Below are 16997 nucleotides of genomic sequence, written 5' to 3' on the forward strand. Positions count from 1 at the left end.
AAGTTCTTTGAAGGTAAGTGACTGTGTTCAAGAGAGTTTGGACCAAAATGGAACAAAAACATGCTCTGTGCAGCATTTGTTTAGTATGCTAAAGTACCTGTGATCCATTAAATATCAAAATATATCCATCTCTACCTATCAAGCTTTTGAGGACATATCTACTTCAATTGCTTGAAGCCACTCCAGTATTATGTTCCAGTACCTACAGACCCTGTCCCTTCCACTTGAAGGAGTACCTTGGTGAATTGCCCAGATACTATTAGATCCGCATTCTGAGGACTCATTTAGTATTCAGGTATCAGACAGAACTAGCATAGGTTCTGTAGCATCTAGGCTACCGCACAAATTGGTCTCTGGACTAACGATGCTCCTCTCGGAAACACACAGATTTTATTTTATTTGGGGGAAAAGTGGGTGTCAGATTTCCCTAGTCAACTGGAATAGCAGCTTTGAGTTTTTGGTAATCCTGGGCAAGATCACGAGCTGCATAGGCTGCCCCATCAGATGTAGGGACACCAATTTCCATCGAACAGATGAGCTACGTTCTTTTTTCTACCCATGCACATTATTCATTCTATTCTTTCTTTTTAAATTCTGCATTGACTTCACCTCAACTGCACTGTATTTTTTTTTAAATTCTCTTATAATAAATCTCTGCACAGGATTACAGAGTTTCTACTTATTTCCATGTTCTCTCCTTCTTTAGTCTCTCACTGTAAGGCAGGTTTGTCAGACGTCAAATCATTCTTATAACTCTTTTCATCAACCTTTTTGAAGTGTGGACAACAGAACTGAACACAGTGTTCTAGTAATGGTTTCAGTAATGACATAAACAGTGGTAATATCACCTTCCTATTTCTACTCAATATTCCCATTTATACATCCAAGGATTGCATTTTCTTTCTTAGCTATCACATCATACTTCAAGCTATAGCAGTTGATTATCCACCATGACCATTAAGTTCCTTTCAGAGATATTGCTTTACAAAATACAGACCCCTCCAGTAAGTATGACCTATATTCTTTGTTCCTAGAGACATGACCTTGCATTAGCTATATTAAAATGCATATTGTTCAAGGGATCCCAACTGACCAATCAATCCAAGTTACTCTGTCGAACTGACCCATCCTTATTACTTCATTAATTTTTGTCAACTTCAAAATTCACCAGCAATGTTTTTATATTTTCTTTTAGACCACTGGTGAAGATATTGAATAACACTGGGCCAAAAATAGATTACTGGGGGATGCCACTAGAAACATCTTCATTGGATGAAGATACCTCATGATTGTGGGTGCCCATCTTTTGCTTTGCAGAGGTGCTGAGCAAAAATAGTTCCCACTAACTTACACTGAAGTTGTTGGTGTGCTACACCTCTGAAAATTATGCCCAAACTTAGTCTAAAGCTAGGCATCCAAAAAAGAAGGTATCTCAAAATCAGATTATTTCAGCCACTATTTATTCTCTGACCCACCCCCACTTGAGTCTCATTTACATAGTGTAGGAGTTTGGGGAAAGAAGTGAGATAAGGTCACACAATAAATCTTGGGCTCTTCAGACTTGGTCCTCAACCGCTGACTGCAGGAAACCCAGATTCTCAGAGATGTCCCTACCTAGATTCTCCTTACCTCCTCCTATTCCTCTTAGTTGAAGTTCTGTTATGTGACTTTTACTTAGAAATGCCTCAATTTATTGCGGTTGTTGTTTTTTTTTGCCTAATAGATAGATCTGCAAGACCTAATCTGGTATTTGGATCTAACTTGTTTTCAAAAGAAATTCTAAAAAATAGAGCAGAGAGGATGAAGAGGAAGGCTTTGGTTAAATATTTTTGGTTAACTGTAGGATGTTGCTCACTGTAAGGGGTTGCACTCACCTCTGGCGAGCACCCCCGGCCGAGTGTGTGTGCCTGCACTCTCTATCTGTTTCTGGTGGTCTTCGCTGACTCAGCCCTCCGGCCAAGTCACACACCATCTGTCTGTGTTAAAAGCAAAGCAAACCCCTTCTGGGGTGCAAGTCCAACAGGGGCCTCTTTCAGTTTGTCCCTGCTCCAGAATAGGGCAGTGCTCCTTCCCTAGAGTCAGTGTCTTCCCCCTCTCAGGGCCTCTCTGGTCCCACCTCCTCAGCTGGGCCCCTACAGTTCAGCCCCCTTCTGGGATGCCTCAAAGTCCAGGCCACTTCCCCCAGCAACTAACGTGGGGATTGGAGAGGACCCTGGCCAGCCCACTACTCCAGATCCCAGCCCAGGGACCCCGCAGATAGCAGCTGTCGCTGTGTCCCTTTATCTAAGTTGTGCTGCTGCTCTAATTCCCTGGGCCACTTCCCCGTGGCTCCCACACATTCTTCACCCTTAGCTCAGGGCCTTGTCCTTGTGGAGTACCAGCAGCCAGCCTGGAGCACTGTCCACTCCCCCCAGCTCTAGCAAGGAACTAAACTCACTCTGGCCCTGCAGCGCTTCTTATACTGACCTGCTGGGCCCTGACTGACTACTTCCCACACAACTGCTCTAGGCAGCTTGGAGGACCTCTCTACTGTCCTTTTCTGGGGCAGGGTGTGGCAGGGCCATAAGGCCTCGAGCAGGAGCCTCAGAGCCTAGTCCACCCATCAGACTCACCCATACCAGAGTTTAGTCTGGCACAATTTTCTTTAAAGCACAGTTTTAAGGAAAAGCTTAAAAATTGCAAAAAATGTTCTGTAATCTCACGAAAATATAAAAATTAAAGTTTTAACAAATATGTGAACCCTAAAACCTTGCAGCTCTTCTGCAACACTTCTGCTTTGCATAATTGATCTAGAAATCCTCCATTTGATATTTATTGATCGTATCTATAATACCGAGTGAGTCCTTCATTGCCTCAAAGATAGATAACAGGTTTTAAATTGTTTTAAAATGCCAGATAGTAATTCTATCTGCCCCGCTCCATAATTAACATTGTATTGCTAGAGATGAACAGCAAGTATACTGAAGTTAAACTATAGCTTACAGGCCCACTATTAAAATTGGCTAAAATCATTAATTCAGTCTTGGCCCTTTAAAAATCCTACTGACCTGTACAAAAAGAATGTCCTTTTTATAGGAACTCTGTGCTAGAGAATAGAATTTACCCCGCAGAGCAGGAAATCTTCTTCTGGATAAGAGATATTTGAAAGAATCAGGACTGCACACATAAAAAGTATCACAAATACACTCTGAAAAATTATATTTCCAATCAAAAGCAATATTCTGATAATTATATTAAAAAGATACAAAAATATTATGTCTATACAATGTGGCTAATAGTTCAAGTTTTAAATGGTGATACTACCCTGAAAAGTAACTATAAAAATAGTAACTTCCCACTCCGTGGATCTATTTATGACATGTGGAGTCGCATCTATTTACGATAGCAGCCAAGATAAGTTTTTACTGCTTTTTGCATCTGCCCTGCAAGACCAACACTGCTAGGAATATACGTCAAACTCAATTCCTTCTTGTGTGTATCATCAACAGAATTGTTTACTAAATTCCAGTTAGTTACATCTGTCTACCTCATTGCCCAGGTGACACTGTCAGCTTCAAGACAAGGCAGTGGGGATACACTGGTGTCAACAATGCCATATTTGGTTTAAAAAAAAAACCAAAAAACCCCTAAGGGTTCCTTAATGGTAACTGCTGGCCATTGAGAGTTGGCCTCTGTGCATTCACCCATGAAGGACTAGCACTCCCTGGAACTGAAGTCACAAAACAGTGGGATAAGAACACCAAGGTAGAGGGAAGGGTGGGCAGGAAGTGTGACTGCACAAAGGTGACTTTCAAATTAGAACAGTCACCAGTAATTGTCCTTTTGTTCTTCTTCAAGGATCTCTGTGCTTTGGTATTTGTGAGAGAGAAGTGAGTAGTACCACCTTGATTATACAGTGTCCATTGAGACCACAGAATGCAAAATGTCCTTGACAGCATTCCAAAGGATGATTCCTGAACCAAAGGAAGCTGAAGGCTCAGAGCACATGGTGCCAAAGGTGATCTATAACAAGGAGTGGACATCACCAGTACCAACTGAGTCACCAGCATCAAAGTCCTGGTGTCCGAGTCTCTCCCACAGGATGGTGCCAATGGCAGGGCCAAAGCAAAAGACAGTGTTAAAGGTTTCACTCACTTAGTGGCTGATAATTTTAGTGCCAAAGTAGGTCAACGATCTGAAACACCCATGCTAAGGCCCATGCCTTGAAGTCCTTACTGGTGAAGCAGGCCTGAAACCTTAACTGTCTATCCTGATGTGTTCTGGTGCGAATGCCTAACAAGCAGCATACAGTCAAGGTGTGTGAGCTTCTCCTAGATATACTGACCTGCAGACCTGTACACTGGTTTCTGAATAAAGGGCCGAACAAGTGTTGTTTTCTTGATAAGAACATAAAAACAGCCATATTGGGTCAGACCAAAGGTCCAACTAGCCCATTATCCTGTCTACTGACAGTGGACAATGCCAGGGGCTTCAGAGGGAATGAACAAGTAATCATCAAGTGATCCATCCCCTGTCAGCCATTCCCAGATTCTGGCAAACAAAGGCTAGGGATGGCATCCTTGCCCATCTTGGCTAATAGCCATTGATGGACCTATCATCCTTGAACTTATCTAGTTCTTTTCTGAACCCTGTTATACTCTTGATTTTCACAACATCCTCTGGCAAAGAGTTCCACAGGTTGACTATGCGTTGTGCGAAGAAATACTTCCTTTTGTTTGTTTTAAACCTGCTGCCTTTTAATTTCATTGGGTGACCCCTAGTTCTTGTGTCATGAGGAGTAAATGACACTGATGCCATTCTTATTGATGTTAATACACAAGAAGGAAAGAACCAACCTTGAATTTAACATTCTGTTGAGTTTGCAAGGCTGGCAGTTAATATCTTTTTACTTATTAACTGAACACATTTGACATACAAATTAAGACCTAAAGACAGAGACCTAAAATACTTCCATACAGTCACTTTTCAAAGTAGACTCACGCTTTCAATAAAGCTTTATTTGACAGGAGAAATGTGGAAGAGCCCTAACCAAGTACTTCTTAATTACCTCTGTTGTCCAATATTCTGGATAAGTAAGGCAGTAAAATGTAGCTCAATTACGAGTATAGTAATGGAAATTAAGTAATCATAAAGCTCACTTGTGATGGGTTCCTAATATGATAAGGAGACATGAGAATTAATTTGCAATTTAAGAATGTATATAGTAAGTGGAGCTCTTAAGAGTAAGTAAAAGGTGATAAACATGGGGAGGTTGCTGGTTAATCTTACACAAGGAAGTATCTTTCTTTTTTTAATGTAAAACAACAGAATGCTAGAGCACATATACAGCCCATAGACCATGGAACATTACCAGGAAACCAACAGGATCACTGATAACAGCGTACTGAAAAATAGATTTAAAGCCCCAGGAAATTACTTTGAAATAAAAGATTGCTCTGATTAAACCCAACAGCGAGCAACAATCTGAGACAACATTTGGAAGGCATACTGAGAAAAAGATAAGGCTGAGCCCAGTTCTTGAAAAAATATGAATGCATATTTTAAAACATATACATATTTATTCAGTCAAAATATAATTACTTGAAAGTGTTATTAAAATATGTAAAACCTGTGTAACAGAATGCTGTAGATAAAAATAGTTTCTCCTTAGCATAACTGATTGATGTGGTGAGGGTAAAAGAATTTTTAAAAATTATGAAGTATTTTCTACCCTCAGTGATAAATGTATGGCATGATGTAGCATCCTTTTTAATACTGCCAAATAATGATTTAAAATGCAATTCTCGTTTGGCTGGTTGTTTTGCACTTTATTGCAAACCATGGCAATGAAACAATAAAAATGTCTTGTATTTCTAACTAAAATTTTAGTCTATTACAGTACATGAAAATATTCTGACAAGACTGATATTTTAGGCTTGGCAATTCAGTCGGTAACTGTGACAGGGTGGACAAGACCCAAAGACCCACTACTGGAGGCCTCAGGGTCCAGCCACACCCATCCCAGAAAAGGAGCAGTAGATAGCTCCACCAAGATGCCTAGAACCAGCTGCAGGGAGCAGCCAAACAGAGCCCAGCAGGCTCATATAACAGGAGCTGCAGGTCCAACGTGAGTTCAGTCTGCTTGCAGGGACCAGAGGAGCAAGAGGTGCTCCTGGCTGGCTACAAGAGCTAAGGCAGGTAGTTGCTGGCAGGGACCAGAGAAGTGAGGGAATAGCTTCTGGCTGGCTGCCAGGACTCAATTAAGACAGGCTACGGGGAAGTGGCCCAGGGAAATGCAGCTAGTTAAGGGACATGGCACGTGGCTGCTACTTAGAGAGTGTCCCTGGGTTGGGACCCAGAGTAGCGGGTGGGCCCGGGTCCCCTCCCCAACAGCCATTGGGGAAGTGAGTGTGCCCTGAGAGAAGGGAGTGTAGACAGGCATGGGAAGAGACTGTACACAGAACTGTTACCCCTGAGACTGACCCAGCTAGACAGCCAGGCTCAGAGGTCTAAAGGACAGGCGAAGAGCCTCCAGGGAGGAGCCCCTGGGGATGCTGCTCCACACCAGAGCAAGAATCTCTGCACGTAAGCTAGCCAACTAGGGTATTGAGATACACCCTGTTGGTCAGACTGAGGACTGGAGCCCAGGGAGGGCTAGAGAGATGTTGCCAATGGAGGAATGCTGTGGTAGACACTATTGGACTAGAAGGGACTGAGCGCGGAGAGGGCTACAGGACATTACTGAGGGCTTTGAGATAGGCCTAGTTGAACAGCATACCTCAGAAGGGGTTTATTTTGTTTAGTTTCCACACATGGACAGAATGTGACTCAGCCGGAGAGATGAGTCACTAAAGACTTGCCATACAAGTGCAGCAGCTGATGGGGGGCAACAGGAGCCAAGAAATCAAGGAAAAATTGCAGGCATGCACACACTTGACCCAAGGGGGTACTCACAAGAGGTAAGTGCCACCCCATTACAGTAACACGTTTCTTTAAGTTAACACAGAACCAGCATCCCAGTACGATGTCGAGGGCATTTTGTTGCTGTTGAAGATATTACTTTTTGGATCACTTGTAAAACTGAGTCCTGCTTTTTGGATTCAATGTAAAACTGTGATCCCGTGTACTTTTGGGGTATTAAAGATACCACCATATTTTCTGAAACAATGGGGGGTGTAAACTTGGTGCTTTTGACAAATTTCAATGTGAATACATTTGGGGGCCTCTGGAAGCTACCATAATACAAACATTCAGTGACCACATGGCCAGTTTAGATTACAAAGAAGCCCAAAGACAATGTCCTCCTCTATCTATTATCTTATTTATTATTAGGGGCAGCATTAGGGTACCTCCCAAGTCAGGATCAGGATCTTATTAGGCTAGGTGCTGTACAAACACAGTAAGAGACTGTCCCTTCCAGAAGACCTTAAAATACAAAAGGGCAAAAACCAGTGAAGAGTAGGGAAATGATATAAACACACAAGCATTGTGATTACAATGGAAATATGAACACATTTTGTTATTTCCATGTTTACTTCTCCCCCTCCCCTTTCCTTCCCTCCCTACCGTCCTTAAAGACAGGCAACACACAATAGGTGAGGGAGAAGGATATAGACAAATATCACAACAGTTGCTAAAATAACCTTTTGCTGTCTCCGCTGGGACAAAAAGATGATTTCATATCAGGCAAGAGCTCTATTTATGACAATTATTCTACTAACTGTGACAGTGGTATGCCAAGTGACAGCTCTGGCCAAGGTCGAAGGCATTAGCTAGAACTGACAAACTCATAGCTGGAAACCAAGCCAGTTCACCAATATATTAGATTTATTCAAAACAGGTATTAGTCTTATAAGAATGTATTTAGTGTTTAGACTCTGTGAAATACTTGTTAAATTGCAGCATTCATTAATCTCACTTATAATGCCTGTATTCCGTGCTATAAGGAATAAGTAAGTTTTGCTTTGTAACTTTAAAAATGTTTGCTCTGAACTTGTGAACAAGGATTGGGAATCACTGGCAGGAGAATCATCTTCCCACTCCCCCCCTCCCACCTCAACTTGACATTAAAGAGGTCTATCAAGATTAAACAGGCCATTGGGGAACTCACAATACAAAGGATTAGTGAATGGCTTTATCACATCTTGGAAATGCTATGTGTAAAGGAGTCCCTTTCATAGACTGGAAAGCCAAATGTAGAAGATAAAACAGGTCACAAGAAAATTTTTCATCTCTTTGCTGTTTGAATTCTCACAGGGCCAGAGACACTAAACTAAGGCAGAGATCCCGAGGGGCTATCCCGGGATCCGCCCTGAAAGACATTTTAGATTGACAGATTACTACATCTCTGTCTTTAGGAATCGTCGGTGGTAACTCATTTGTGTGTATATGCTTGTTTGCTTGAACCTGTAAATAACTTGTATTTCTTTTTCCTAGGGATGGTGCCTCTAGCCTCTGTTTGCCAGAAGCTGGGAATGGGACTTGTGTTGTCAGAGAACTACTTCCTCTATTTCTCTTTCTGCAAGTACATACTTAAACCCACTTTTCCAGATGTCCAAAAGATGGTCTTCTCTACAAATACATTTTGGGGTTTTTGGGGTACTAACTGATCCCTTTGGGAACTCCTTGCCCCATACATCTCCCCAAGGCAGGTTCTTGTCCCTCCCTTTTCTCAGCAACAAATAAAAAACACAAAAATAACATATTTCTTGACTTGCTATAGTTTCTCCAAAGCAGTTTAACACAGGTTAGTAATTTCGCATAATTAACATTTTAAAACTTTGATGTGTGTGTATCCACAGGTGGTTAAACTGTAGAAGTCATGTCTGAGATGTTGCTAAGCAACAGTGACCTGCACTCAGGATCACTGGCCAGATAATGACATTTTGTTATGTGGATAAAATGCTGGTAATATTGTGTCTTTGTTAGAGTTGTGGAGATGGATTTCTGAAGTCATCTCTCCTAGACTATTTCTTTGCATATCACCTACATTAATCTCTCTGAACAGTCATTTGTAACTTTTCTAATTCACCTCCAGACGTTTCTCATTACTGCAAACACAAACACTTATTTTTAACTTGACAACAAATAGTATGTAAACACAGAGAGATCTTATGCTTAAATAGAAGCTTCTGTCAGGAAATCTTTCAACCTTTATACCTCCTGGTTGCGTGAGCCATCTGGCTGCTCACCATGCTGGTTTCTCTTCTCCTAGGTGACAGATGAATGCAGTAACTTCTCCCAGCTTCCTGAAAGTGGGATCTGATCTGATGTACCCTGAAATACCTTCCGTGTGGCTAATCACAACAATACATATTTCATATTTATTTATTTCAGATGCTTTGTCTTCACATTTTCTTTTCTTTCTACTTGAAGCTGGACCAAATGATCCATGTTAGTGCAGTTCCCAGACCTCTTTCAACTTCCAATCTCTCCTGCCACTGAACTGTCTCCAGACTCTTTGCCTTTGGAACTGTGCATTTGTACAATTATTTTTCTTTTTAGCTCTTTCCTGGCAGTAGTCTCAGAGTCAGGAGGGTCCATCATTCTCTGGCTATTCTTCAAATGGATGTATAGGGACATATGACAGCCAATTTCCAAAGTAGGCTTACATTGACGCTATTGCTCCAGCTGAAATGCTCGACACCCCTGCTCTATCTGGACCAGACTTGTATGTAAGAACCTGCAGGGCTAGAACTGGGACCATCGGAGTTCTTGGCCACCGACGCCTCCATATTATCATAGGAAGCTTAGGCTGGGCTCCCGCGGGGGGACCCTGTGTGGCTGGGACCAGCAGGAAGTACTGCCCAGCAGGAGCAACTCCTCACAGCCCACTGATTGACTAGCACTGGTATGTAACCAGGAAGCCATGACAGGAAGGGGGCTGAGCAACAATACAGACTGCTTGCCTGTCTTGCTTCAGATGCTGTGTGCATGAGAGATCCCAGACTCTGGCTTCTGACCCTGTTTGTCTCCTGACACCTGGCCCCTGGTTTGCCCTCTGGCCTGTCTCGGACTCTGACTCTCTGGTACCTGACGAGGCCTGACACCTGACTCCCACTCTGACTACTAGGTTTGACTGCCCACGACCTAGTAATGACATTGTATCTATTTGGCAAAATAGTTTCAACGGTGGAATTCATATTTTCTAAGCTCTCTACCTTCTTCACACACATTGTGAATTTACCTGAAATCCTCTCCATACATACGAAGACTGCTGCAAGCAGAAGGCCAGATGGAAGCTTTGGGTCACTGTCATGATTTTTTTTTTTTTGGTCCAAAGTTTCAGCTACCACCTCAAGTGTCTGCTTCACAAAGGCCTCTCCTCCAGACCCTCCCTCACTCTCAGCCTAACTAATCTGGGTGGGTGGGCAACACAATGGCTAATGAAATTATATGTTGATAATTGCCAAGTAGTGCACATTGGAAGGCATTATTTGAACTATCCATAAACCTTACTGGGTTTTAAATTAACTGCATCAATTTAGGAAAAATAAAACAACAAAAACAATAGGCGCAGCCCAGTGTAGATCTCGGTTCAATGTGAGATAGCGATCAAAACAAATAACTAAATATTAAAATGCATATGGAATGGGATGGAAAATGTAGAAAATATTATAATGCTATTATGTGACTCTAGGGTACAACTTCATATGGAATACTGTGTGCAGTTCTGGTCACCCTGTCTCAAAATTAGTATTACAGAACTAGAAGGTTGTCAGAGGCAGTGATGAGAATGATTAGCGGGATGGAAAACTTCTCAAAGTGAGATTGAAAGGATTGGGATTATTTACCCTAAAGAGGACATTAATAAATGGAGATATGACATAAGTATGGTAAATAACGAATGGCAGAGACAAGGCCCATTGGTAAATTCTATTCACCCTGTCTTGATACAAGTGCATGGGAACATTCAATGAAATTGAAAGGTGGCAAGCTCAAAACTGACTAAAAGGAATACTTGTTCCTTTGTTATGACACCAGTGTCATTCCTCTGCCACATGGTAGCAGATGTCTGGCTGCTTGCAGGCGGGTTTCCAATGGATATACTCTAAGTCAAGGGTGGGCAAACTACGGCCCGCGAGCTTCTGCTGGGGAGTGGGGTCTGGGGCTTGCCCCGCTCTGGCGTTCCAGCCAGGGCACTGCATTGGGGGCCGCGCCACACGGCTCCTGGAAGCTGTGGCATGGCCCCACTCTGGCTCCTACGCACTCCACTGACCCCCTCCAGTGCTCCAATGGGAGCTGCAGGGGCAGTGCCTGTGGATAGGGCAGCGTGCAGAGCTGCCTGACCACGCCTCCGCGTAGGAGCCGGAGAAGAGACATGCCACTGCTTCTGGGAGCCGCTTGAGGTAAGCGCCGCTCGGAGTCTGCACCCCTAAGCCTCTCTCCACGCCCCAGCCCTGATCCCCATCCCGCTCTCCAAACCCCTTGATCCCAGCCTGAAGCACCCTGCTGCACCCCAAACCTCCCAGCTTCACCCCAGAGCCCGCACCCCCATCCTGAATCTATACCCCTTCCCGCACCCCAATCCTCTGCCCCAGCCATGATCCCCCTTCTACCCTCCAAATCCCTCAGTCCCAGCGCAGAGCACCCTCCTACACCCCAAACTCCTCATCCCCAGCCCCACCCCAAGCCCGCACTCCCAACCAGAGCCCTCACCCCCTCCCGCACCCCAATCCCAATTTTGTGAGCATTCATGGCCCGCCATACAATTTCTATTCCAAGATGTGGCCCTCAGGCCAAAAAGTTTGCCCACCCCTGCTCTAAGTGTAACTTACTTTTATTTAATTGTACATGCATACACCACTTCTGAATCATGATAGTCAAATAGCACATGCAGGACAACCCCTTCTTCCAGCATTCTCAGCCCAAAACCAATGCTCAGATCCCAGGAAGCAACTGCCTCTTGACTACTTCTCTCTAATCAGAGACCAAAAGCAGAAAGCAAATTCTCCTCTGCTTGCATAGCTCCCTCTCCTCTGAACCTTCCATATCAAAAACTACCTACAAAGAATGTTTTCCCAAGACCAAGCATCATGAACTTGGGGAATTATATGTTACAGTGCCACCTGGTGACGTCCCATAATATACTTTTCACACAATGCACAATTAGACTGTGTAACTCATAGCCACAAGACATAATTGAGATGAAGAGTTTAGCAGGATTGAAAAAATGAATGAGCATTTATACAGATAAGAATGTCCAAATTTATAATAGTAAACATTAAAAAATAATCATTTTTGAAGGATTATTAATTACCAGGGCACGAATCAATGTCTAATGACTGGAAGTTAAGAGGAACCTTTCTCTGGGCGCAGTTTATCCCACAAAGATCTATTTAAGGCTGGTTCTGGCCTCTCAGAGATAGGATGCTGCACTAGATGAACCACTGGCCTGATCAAATACTGGAAATTATTATGTTCTCCACTAAGATAAGCACACTGGCCCTTCAGCACGTAGGAAGCTTGAACCCAAATCCTGCACTTCCTCCACAATGCAGCAGAAACACACTGATTCCGCTGCATCTGGGTCCTGCTATGAACGGCACAGGAGGAAGCCAGGTTTACCTCCTGCTGATAACTTGAACATCACTAATGAAAGCCTGTACATAAAAAAAAATTGCCATGTGTTTCAATTGCTTTGTACAGTTCATTAGTCTTTCTCCTTTAAAAAAAAACCCTACATTTCATGGTCAGTAGCTAATGCTGTAGTGGGCAGGACTCCAGACCAAGAAGCAGAAAACATAGAAGCCTTAGCGTTGTACTTTGCAGCCTTGACTCACCATCTCCATCCCCACCTTTCTGACATCCTGCCCCCTACTTCATGCAAAGGTCACATACTTCCAAACAGGGAGACATTCTTCACTCTCAGTAGGAGAAATTAATTGCTGCTATAGCACTGAACTGCTATCTCTCCTGGGCTCCCAGGTTACTTCCTAAGTGATAGGGCAGCATGGTTCTGAACAGGTTTTCTGGAAAAACATTCTGCTTTGTGCTTTAAAAACTGAGACAGTATTTTGTGTTTCTTTTGTCTTTTTGAATGTGACAATGGATTCCTTCACACAAGGAGCTGAGTGTATTGGATTGGCTTCTCACAAAAATATAATGGGCAGTGGCCATGTTGCTGGAATGTGACACTCTCTGGACTCAGTCTGGATTTACATCACTGTGGACTGAGAGCTGAATCTGGCCCACTGTATCCACTATTTTTAAGTATTTCTAAGGCTATATCTACACTACAAGCCAGGGGTGTGATTCCCGTGCTGAAGTACACATACTCACAATAGCTCAATGAGAGCTCCCAAAAGTATACATAATAGGATAGCTATGGTAGCATGGGGAGCAGCGAGTACATACTCACTGGTTTCAGGTAGATTTGTATGCGGCACGGCTAAGCTATGCTGCTGCTGCCCGCATTATTGCGGCTATATACACTCATGCTTGCTCTCATCAGACTACTGCAAGTATGTGAACACAAGCTGGGGAATCACACCCTTAGCTTGGAGTGTAGATGTAGCCTGACACTTATCACAGTATGTACCTCTCAGTGGGTTTATGCCATCTAATTAATTCAGACTACAGCTGAGTGTATTTCCCAGAAATTGAGTCCTGGACAAGAACAAGTTGCCTACATTTTACTATTAGGAAGACTGACTGGGGAAAAAGCTGAGGTTGTCTGACGCCCTCTGACTGAGGGTGTATATCTGACATTTGTGACTGAGATCTGCAACTCAAGGGTCCCTGGAGACTCCAAGCTACTTTCGGATCATCAAATAGTGGCAGTGTCGGAGGGAGGGACCAAGACATAGCATGCAAGATCTGCAACTGTGGCCAGCCCCAGAACAATGGAGGAGGCTTCCTGCGACTTTATGAACATTTACAGGCATCGGCCACAACTGGCCATTAAGATGAAAAAATGAACATTTCAGCTCAAGCTCTGGCTCCTGTTGACACATGCAGTACGTACAACAAAGAGTAACAGTGGCCAGCATGGGAATTCCAGAGCACAACTGTTGCAAACTGACTTTAGCTTCCATAAAACCCACACCGTTCTTACTCTGCAGGATCTCTGAACTGCTGGCTGTGTAAGGAGCATTCCCAGATGGAGCTCAGGTGTCACAGTAAGCGTTTTTTAGTGGATACTTCCCTGATTTGCACATAGCCCTTACACATCTTCCTCTGCTCAGATTACTCCTGCTCTTTGAACAGGTCAGTTGTGGCCTCTAGGAGCTACTGTAATACAAATAATTAATAATAAATCAGAATATGGGTGCAAAATAATGCTGATTTTGCAGCATTATATTTTGCATATTTACAAGGCAAAAGCAAAGAGGGCAATAATTTGGCACCTAGATTTTATGGAAATTGGTGCCTTACAAATATGTATTATCATAACATTATTTTGTATAATATAGAGCTTTTCTTTTAATTGCTCCATAGCATGCTGTACTTTCCTGGAAATATTCTGTAATTAGGAATATAAGGTGTGTGTGTGTGTATATATATATATGGTCTCTCAAGGGCTTCATTATAATAACTATATATAAATACACATACACACACATACCTACACCTTATATCCTAATTACAGAATATTTCCGAGAAATATATATCCCTGACTTATTCCAGAGTAGGCCTTTAAGTCCCAGGAAAGCCACAGTTCTCCCTAGTTTGTGGAGGCTTTGAAATGTAAAGGAGATTTTCCAGCTTTCATTTGAATAAAGAATATGTGTCTAGCCATTTTTTTTTTGTGAAGAGAGTCTAGAAAACAGGAACACATGTGAACTGATTGCTAGCATTAAAAGGAACAAACAGATCTTCTGAACTGCTCCATAAGGAGTTTGCAGCAAAGAGGGGATGGGCTAAAGATTTCTCCCCTCTCCCTCCTGTTACATTTGGGATGTGTACTAATCTTGTCCTAAGTCCTCAGGCTAGCTCTGGGCATAGTGGTTGAAAAGACTGTATCAATTCAGTTTGCAGTAGGGATGACAAAAATAAATGTTTTGTAGGCCCACTCAAGACCAGTGAGCCCATTTGTGGGCTTTAGCCATTTATAAAACTGACTGACTACTTCATACTGATAACAGTGAATGCCCAATTCATGAATGCCCAATCCTGCTATGTTTCAGAGTGGTAGCCATGTTAGTCTGTATCAGCAAAAAAAAAACAAAAAACGAGGAGTACTTGTGGCACCTTAGAGACTAACAAATTTACTTAGGCATAAGCTTTCATGGGCTAAAACCCACTTCATCGGATGCATACAGTGGAAAATACAGTAGGAAGATATATATTGTGGTAAACCCAGGACAAACAGCTACAAAAGGGGGGTAGTAATTAGTCCCAGGGGATTAAAAGGCCCCTCCCTATCCACTGAGGAGAGAGAACCATCAGGCAATGAGGTTCAGCTGGAAAACGGGTTGCTAGGGAACCAATTAGGTTCAGCTGACTCCAACTACTTGGGACCTTTTTAAACCCTCCCATGTGTGATAGGAGGGGAAGAGTGAGGGAGTGAGAGGAGCAGGGAAGTTGCCAGTAGGCTGTTTGCAGCAAGACACCAGACCTTTCCAGTAGGGGGGCTGCATTCGCTCCCCAGAAGGGAAGGAAAACAAGCACAAGGGACTGACTGAGGAGAGGAGTAACAGGACTCTGTGCCACCTATAAGGATTCGCCTTGCCCCAAACCTGAGTCTCCAAGGCTAAAAAGGACTGAGCCTACTGTGGCGAACAATGTATTTTGCCACACGTGGTGTGAGAAGTGGGATGTGGTGAGTGTGTAAGGCTCTGTGGCAAGCCATCTCAGGGCAGGGTAAATCACCAAAAAAAAATAAAAATAAAAATGGAGGATGTAGTGAAGGCATTGGCACAGGCCACTGCGGCCCAACAAGAGACTACCAGGGTGCAGATGGCTGCCCAGCAAGAGTCAGTACGCGTCCAACAGGAGACGAACCAATTACTGATGAACCAGGCGGCCCAAGATCGAGCCACCCTGAATGAAGTAGTGAACCAGTTAAAAGCCCTGACCACGCTGACGCACGGGCCCCAGGGGATCCAGCCGCTGTGGGCAAGCAACTATTTACAGAAGATGACTACGGATGACGATATAGAGGCATATTTCCTCGCCTTCGAGAGGACGGCACTGCGGGAGGCCTGGCCCCAAGACCAGTGGGCAGGTATCCTGGCTCCATTTCTGTGTGGGGAGCCCCAGAAGGCCTATTTCAATATGACCACAGAGACAGCTATGGATTACCCCCAGCTGAAGGCGGAAATCCTGGCAAGGTCAGGTGTGATGTCAGCCATAAGGGCCCAGCGCTTCCATGAGTGGAAATACCGGGACAGCAAACCGCTGAGGCCCCAGCTATTTGATTTAATCCACCTTGCCCGGAAGTGGCTCCGCACCGAGACCCATGGGCTGGAGAAGATAGTGGAAATCCTCGTGTTGGACAGGTACATGAGGGGGTTGCCGCCAGACAATACGGGGGTGGGTCCGCCGAAATGATCCCTCCTCCTATGATGAACTAGTTGCCCTCGTAGAGAGACACCTAGCAGCCCAAGAACTTTCGCGGACCACGGGGAAGGAAGGCGCCAGAATCAGAGACAAGTCTCTGCGCCGAGGCCCTGGTTTGACCTAGCACCAGGACAAACGCTCAGGTAAAATATACTATGTGCATGGGGATATCAGTTACTACCCGACCATCCCCGTAAAAACAGAAGTTCTCGGAAACCCCACTAAGGTGACGGTGGGAGTAGTTCCGAAACTCCCTTACCCAGTCCTTATCGGACGAGACTTCCTGGGGTTTGATAGCCTACTCCCTGGGGAGAAGGTGGAAGAAAATAATGAACACGGGACCCAGGGGGTGGCCCAGATAGATAACGCCCCCCGGCTTTCCACGAATTTGGCCAGGATTTGTTCTCCCCACCGGGAAAGCCCCGGAAGACTCGGAGGGCGGATAAAAGGAGGAGAACAAGGATCTTGACCCAGTACCAGAAATCTACGCTTGTAGGGGAAAGAGGTGGCTCAAC

The 16997-nt window shown here is 43.9% G+C and overlaps 1 protein-coding gene across 1 annotated transcript in view; it reads right to left on the reverse strand.

Annotated features, from left to right (window-relative positions):
- CFAP47 (cilia and flagella associated protein 47) overlaps nt 1–16997 on the reverse strand; it is a 642446-nt gene that overhangs the window by 325792 nt on the left and 299657 nt on the right. The gene's annotated exons all lie outside the window — the stretch shown is intronic.

Source organism: Chelonia mydas, chromosome 1 (assembly GCF_015237465.2).
Source record: "Chelonia mydas isolate rCheMyd1 chromosome 1, rCheMyd1.pri.v2, whole genome shotgun sequence".
NCBI classification, from domain to species: Eukaryota; Metazoa; Chordata; order Testudines; family Cheloniidae; genus Chelonia; species Chelonia mydas.